The following is a 7,740-nucleotide window of genomic DNA, read 5'->3' on the forward strand; positions in this document are numbered from 1 at the left end:
TTTCTTTCTCCTTTTTTGTGCCTTTCCAACACTTACTATTATTATTATTATTATTTACTTATTTTTACCTGTTATTTCTTTTCCTTGCCTGATGGCTCTAGCTATGACTTCCAATACTATGTTGGAGAAGAGTGGTGGGAGTGGGCATCCTTGTTTTGTTCCTGATCTTAAAGGAGAAGTTCAGCTTTTTACCACTGAGCATGACATTAGCTGTGTGCTTTCCTATATGGCCTTTATTATGTTGAATTTTTTCCTTCTGTAGCTAATTTGTTAAAAGCATTTATCGTGAACAGTGTTGAATTTTGTCAAATGCTTTTCCTATGTCTGTTGAGATGATTATATAGTTCTTCTCTTTCATTCTGTTAATGTGGCATCTCACATTGTTTGATTTCTGTATGTTGAACCATCCTTACAATCCAGGAATCAATCCCACTTGATCATAGTGAATGATTCTTTTAATGTGCTGCTGAATTCAGTTTGTCATTATTTTATCAAGGATTTTTTGCATCTATATTTATCAGGCATATTGGCTGGCAGTTTTCTTTTTTTATAGTGTCTTTTTGTGGTTTTGTATCAGGATGATGCTGGTCTCTTAAAATGAGTTTGTGTTCCCTCCTCTTCAATATTTTAGAAGAGTTTGAAAATGATTGCTGTTAATTCTTCTGTAAATATTTGGTAGAATTAACCAGTGAAGCCATCTGGTACTGGGCTTTCCTCCATTAGGAGAATTTTTATTACTGATTTAATCTCCTTACTAGTAATTGGTCCATTACGATTTTATATTTCTTTCTATTCTAGTCCTTTCTTTCTTCAGTCTTAATAAGTTTTATATTTCTAAGAATTTTTCCATTTCTTCTAGGTTGTCCTGTTTATTAGCATATAGTTTTTCATATAACCTCTTATGATCCTTTGGCTTTTTGTGGTATAGGTTGTAATGTCTCCTTTTTCATTTATAATATTGCTAATTTGAGCCCTTTCTTTTTTTTCTCGCTGGTTAGTCTAGCTAAGACTTTGTCAATTTTTTTTTATCTTTTCAAAAAACCAACTTATAATTTGGTTAATCTCTTCTATTTTTTTTCCCATTCTCTACTTCATTTATTTCTGCCCTAATCTATATTATTTCTCTTTTTCTGCTAACTTTAGGTTCAATTTGTTCTTCTTCTAGTTCTGTAAGGCATAGAATTATGTCGCTTACTTGAGATCTTTCTTCTTAATGTAGGTGTTTATTGCTATGAACTTCCCTCTTACTACTGCTTTTGCTGCATCCCACAAGTACTTGTATGCTATGTTTCCATTCCCATTTGTCTTGGTTTATTATCTAAATGTCCATAATAAGTGCTTGTTGGACTCTTATCATGCTAGTTGTGATACTAATAGCTCACTTTTACCAAGCCTCACTATGCCTGGCACAAAGCACTGTAGGATGAACTACATGAAATTGCTGTTCTTATGAGCCAGAGACTTGAATACCAGCAGTTTCATTTGGCTCCAGTGAATATTATTTCATCCTTATCACAATCCTATATAAAGTAGGTCCTATTGTCATTAAATCCATTTAAAGACGACAACATTGAGGTACAGAGAAAGTAAGTAGCTTCCTTGAGTCTCCAAAGCCAGTTAGCTTAGGAGGTGGTATTCAGGGTCAGTGCCAAGTCTCTGTAGCCTCCAAGAAAAGAATAAATATGGTGGATAATAACCGCCCCCCTTTTTCTTTTACAAGAAACTGAGGCCTATCTTGAAATCAGGTGGTATCTTCAGAAAAATCTTTTTCCAAGGAAGTCAAACTCTGGCCCTTGGAGGCCCACTTTCTTTCATCTGCCATGCTGGTGGATGACATCCTACTTTGGACCTGGAGTTGCTGCAGTGTTGTGAAAAAAACGTGGAAAATGGGTTCTGAATGTGGAACTCTGGGTCTTTCTATCACAGACCAGAGCTTTCCCATTAGAACTGAGGAAAACAACAAAAGCTGAAGCTTTTCCTCGTTGAACCCAGTTCATTTCCTCCCTCCCTAGGAGCCCGGTGCTTCCTGGCAATGGTATCTAAGTCATTCTAAGAGGGCGTGTTTCTTTCTCTTTCTGTTGAAATTTCAAGCTTTCGGGATTATAGAAAGAGGACCAACGGAATTATTAGGCGTGAAGTGCCACCATGTGGCCAAATGACCACATACCAACAGCCCACCGTGTACTTGCTCCACTGCAAGGAGGCCATGGAATGTGGCTTTGAATGCCCACAAATCCAGACATGTGGTAGAATACAGTTCAGCACACCAAACTCAGGTGTGAGTCCTCCCTCTGGGACTGGTTCCCAAGGTCTGGATTAATCATGAAAATGTCATTCGTCTTCCCTGAGCGGCAGTTCCCCTCAGTGTCATATGGGGCTATGACTTTTGAGGATGGGAGTCCAGGGACAGTGAAGTGAAGACACATCTGCCTTTCCAAATTACATACAGAAGCCAGGCAAGAGTGGAGATGAGGGGTCAGATCAAACAATAGCTCTGACACTCCTGTTAAGGCTCACTGAAGACCAAATTCAGTCAGCTTCCAATCTACCCTAATCCGTACTTCCATTTAATTTTGGGGACAGCTGCAAATGAATCAGATGATCAATCTGGGGGCCATGATCAATCTGTAAAGGAAGCATGACAATTAAGGATTGTCACATTGTAATCAACTGATCATAACTGATACACTGCTATTTTCCATAGGCCCGTAATCGTGTTGGTGGCAGTATTTTCTGTGTGCTTGCTCTGTGCCAGACACTTCACGGAGTCTTAGGGGCTTCTACACCCCCACAAGGTAGTTACTTGTGCCATGCCATTTGACAGTCAGGAAACTGAGGCTGAGAGCAGTTGAGTATCGCATACAAGGCCAACTGGCCACTGAGTGGAAGGACCCCAGCCAGACCTCTGACTCCAGAACACATTCTTAACTTCACGTTGATTCCATACTGTCTTTTTGCAAACAGTTATTTCAGGAAGCTGTACCACCTCTAATCATGTCTAACACATTTCAGGATTTCTTTTTTACTGGCAGAATTTTTGACTCTCCTAAGTGATGGCATGTCATCATCCTTTAATATGGCCACAGTTAACAATTACCGTCTACAAGGCACTTTACTGGGTGGCCATCATTTATCCCTCCCTGTAACACTGCAAGTTAAGAACTAGTATTCTTGTGCCATATTGTCATTTGAGAAAAGCAAGGCCCAGAGAGCCTGAGCCGCCAGGCCACATATACACCCCAGGGGTGGGGGTCTGTAGAGGGCCTCCAGGTGAGAGCAGGTGGTTGCTCAGCGGAAGAGGCGTGTGAGGGCCTGACCACCCCCTCCCCGGGCGAGGGACACCTAGCCACTGCACCTGCCTGCCAGATCCTTGCTGCCCTGGTCTGTTACACTCCACTGCTTCTTGGGTGCTCTTGAGTTCTAGAAACAGCCAGAAGGAATTTGGAGCTGGGTTTTGTGAGTAGGGTCAGTGAGCTCTCTGGATGTAGACAATACCATTTTGAATCAAAATCAAGACTGTTTTTCTTACCCGGCTTTGGTGCATGGTCTGCTGTCCCACACCACCTCCCTCCACTCTGTGCTCTCTTCCCTCAAACTCGGAGCACTGTCTTCACCTCATCCAGTGTTTTTCCTTGCACCACACACACTCCTTCTCTCCCGAGCCTCTAAACGTTGGCATACTGCCCCTTGCCTCACAGGCCTTTAGATCTCTACTTGATATCTTAGTGACTCCATCTCTCATGACTTCAGATTCTGTCTCTGGGTTTTGTACTTCTAGATCCAGGCACTCCCCTGAGCTCTACACAGAGGTGTCTAATCTCCCACCTGGAAGTCCACAGAAAGCTCTGAGTCAACAGCTACAAACTAGAACTCTTGATTTCTCTCCCCCATTCCCCTCCAGAAAAACCCCTGCTGACCAGCCCCTCTGTTAATCCACTTCATAAAGCATACCTGTGGTCACTAGCACCTCGAGCTAGAGCCCCGTGTCTCTGTATCTAGTTCCTGGCGAGCCTAAACACCTATAAGTCCTGCTTCAGAGTCTCTCCCAACCCAGCCATCTTGTCGTAGCCCAGTCCTCCCATCCAGGCTGCCAGCGACACCTCCTGTCTGGCCCACAGAGAGTAACCCAGCTGGTGTCCCAAGTTGTCCCTTTGAGCCCTTCAGTAAAACCCCCACCCAAAAGCCACAGACATCTTTCAAAAATTAAATCCGACTGTGCTACCCTTCTGTTCAGAACCCTCCAAGGACAACCCAGTACCTTCCATCCTGCATCCTCAAGGTCCCCCGTTGCCTTCCTGCCTGGGGACCTCATGCAGGCTCCTTCCTTGGCCTGACCAGTCCTTCCCCTGATCTCATTCAATCCCTCGCTTGTTCAGAGCTCTGTTCAAGTATCACCACCTCTGCAGGGCTTTCTCTGACTAAAAATCCCACCTCCTGCCCTTCCCATTCTCTATTTTACTTCACAGAATTGGTCATTCCCTGACACATTATTACATCTTAATATATATGCACGTAGCATATGATTGCTTGTTGCCCACACACCCCTTCCCACCAAGTTTGTATAAGCTCTGAAGGCAGGGAGTTGGTTCTATTCCCAGGGCCTGGAAGATATTCTCAGGGCGTGGAAGATTTCTGAGCACATACAGGGGCTAAACTAAGCTACTGCCCTCACGGAGCTCCCAGTCTAATGGGGGCAAGCGTGTACAAGTGAATGTTTATGAGAGTGTGTGTGCAAGTGTGTATGTCTGTGTGTGTGTGTGTGTGCGTACACAGGCATGTGTTAGATCACAGTAGACACAGAGCAGCCAGCTAATACATAGTAGAGGTTAAGATCAGTGATGGTTGAGATAGTGTGGTCAAGAAGACCTCTCTGAGGAGGTGACATTTGAGTATCTGAGTATGACAAATGAAGCTATGTGGGATCTAGAAAGCCCTTCCCAAGCCACCCTGCCCCAGCCAGTTCAGATGCCCCCCTTACAAGTTCCCTGTGACACCAAAGCCCTTCCTTCCAGAACTTACTTCAATTGTGATTCATGTGTGCTGGTGTAACCCTTGGATGAAGGTATATGTCTCCTGCAGACTGAAAGATCTGTGAGAGATTCTGTTTATATTATCACTCCAGACACAAGCTGGGACATAGTAAATGCTCAGTATTCTTTTTCAAACAACAAACAAATGGATAAACAAACATGGGCAGTTCCCCCAAGAGAATGACCAGAAGGCTTTGACACGCTCTGTGGCCTGGGAGGTCAACCAAAATGGCTACATCAATTTATTTACAAAATGTGCCTGCCCAACCCCTCCTCTTACCACCATCACACTCCTCCTGCCCCTTTTAAGGAGTACTGCCCTGAACCGTGCTGTTGATGAGGAACTGGGGGATCAAAGGCAGCCATATTTGATTGGAAGGAGGTGGGGGCAGATACCACCTGAGAATGCATGTGACCCACAGGGGACCATAGGCAAGATCCACCACAGAAGTCAGACCAGGGGCCTGAGGGCCTCTCTTCCTGAGGCTGTGAGGAGCTTAATGGTTTAATCCCACAGCATTTCAGGGCCCACTTCTGTTCGAACTCGCCACCGCCTGCCCCCACAACACACACAGTTATACTGCATCTTCTGGGGCTTCTTCTCTCCTCTCTTCAGCTCAAGGTGTGGTAAAGCTTGACTCTTGGACCCGTCTGATCAAAGTCTCCTTGATTTCTGTCAATCCAGCTTTCCATGGCTGCTCAGTAGAAATCCTGTCCTTCAGTCAAGGGCATCCCCTTGCTGGCTACTATGCTTTCTGACTTTTCTGGTAACTATCCATGTGCATGAAATGACAGCCTTTAGCAGTCCTCTGTCAGAGTCTAAAGCTGTCTTTCAAGAGAACCTCCACCGTGAAACTCTCTGTGATACCTTGAGCTAAGTGCATTTTCTGCAAGTGCAGAGCTCCTCTTGTGGGTAGACTGAGATGCTCGATGAAGCAGTAAATGCCCAGCACTGTCTGTTCCATGTTTGTGCTATCTTCCCCCATTAGGTTGCCTATTACCAAATGGCAGAAAGTGTGTCTTATATTATTTTGCTTGGTATAAAGAAGTTGCTTACTAAGGACTTGATAGGTTGATTGAAGGGAAGCATCACTCTTGACCATCAGCAATGTTTATATAGACTGGCTATCCATTCCTCACCCTTACAGGATTGAAGTATTGTGTGTTTCCACCTGGTGATTTTGTGTAATCAGAAAGTCTTTCCAAAATAAGAGGCTGTCAAACAAGACAGAATTTCATTTTCACAAAACTAGAATGTAGCAAATGGAATAAAGAAACTGGGAAATGACAGCTAAGTCAGAGTTCACCATGGATATTGGACAGTTAGAATCAAGCTTAAAAGGAAATTGGGCTGGGTTACTGAGAAGGACGAGAACACTTTGTGACACCGTGTGTGGGGGGCTGAATTATGGTCTCCCCACAGGAGGTTCTGCATCCCCAGAACCTGTGCATGTTACCTTATGTGGCAAAAGGGACTTTACAGATTTGACTCAGTTAAGGTTTCTGAGATGGGGAGATGATCCTGCGTCATCCAGGTGGGACCGCCGTCATCAGAAAGGTCCTCAGAAGGGGCAGGCAAGAGATCAGAGTGAGTGGCTGGAGATAGGCGGATGGGTGACGTGAGGCGGGGCCCACAAGCCAGGCATGCAGCCAGCCTCTGGAAGCTGGAAAAGGCCAAGGGATGGACACTCCCTTCAAAGCCTTCCGAAGGAATCAGCCCTGCCCAGACCTTGATTTATCCCAGTCAGATGGATTTTAGTTCAGACCTCTAGCCTGTTAGAGAATAAATCCGTGTTGTTTTAAGCCCCTGAAATTGTGGTAATTGTTACAATAGCAGGAAGAAACTAGTTCACTATGAAAAGACCATCAGTGATGAGAGGAATGTTGTCTCCTGTGAGAACCGCTCTGGGCTCTGTGTCTGAGAGTGGGCTCCAGAAAGTTCTGTCCTGGAAGCCCCACATTCTCAGTGGCAGAGCTACCAACAAGGGGCAAAGGGCTGGGGATATACCACTCCCACTCCTAAACTCCCCATGTATCTTCTTCTGTGAAGAAGACATTTTGTGGTGAGAGCTAGAAAGCAAGGTCTAAAGAACAAGCCCGATGCCAGGAACTCACATCCTCTTTTTGGACATTCTGTCTAAAGAGAGGTCTATTTCCATAAATCAAAACCAAGACAATCTGGGGAACCACAGTGCCTCAAGGAGCAGCTGATTGAATAATTGGTCAGTTATCACTGAGAGAAGAGAATCAATCAAATGAGCTGATTTTGCTGAGTTGACTTTTATTGTCTTAAATTTTATTTATCTCAAGACCCCATCTCAGGATTCCCTAGACAAAGCCCAGACCCTGGGGTTTATCACCAATTTCAAATATCTAAAATCATCCCAAACATGCCAGCCTTCTGTTTCGGAATCATGGAATTTTTCAGGCAGTCTGTGTATAGTCTCATTAAAGGCAAAAATATACAAAATGTGAAGCAAAAGAGAAAAGTACAGCTTCATGCCCCATAAGCAATATATGCTAAAAAAAAAAAAATCAAGACTCCAAACATCCTCTCTGTCCTGTTTATTTTTTTTCTTATCTGTAAAAGCAAAATGTACACAGAGTCTTCACCACATAATGTCAGGGTCGAATCCATGATAAACTGTAGTTTGATAAGAGGCAGGGTCAAGAGACCTTCATCCTGAAATGATCCTCAGTGGTGACTTTT

Source organism: Lontra canadensis, unplaced genomic scaffold, assembly GCF_010015895.1.
Source record: "Lontra canadensis isolate GAN:19392208 unplaced genomic scaffold, GSC_riverotter_1.0 scaffold51, whole genome shotgun sequence".
NCBI lineage: Eukaryota > Metazoa > Chordata > Mammalia > Carnivora > Mustelidae > Lontra > Lontra canadensis.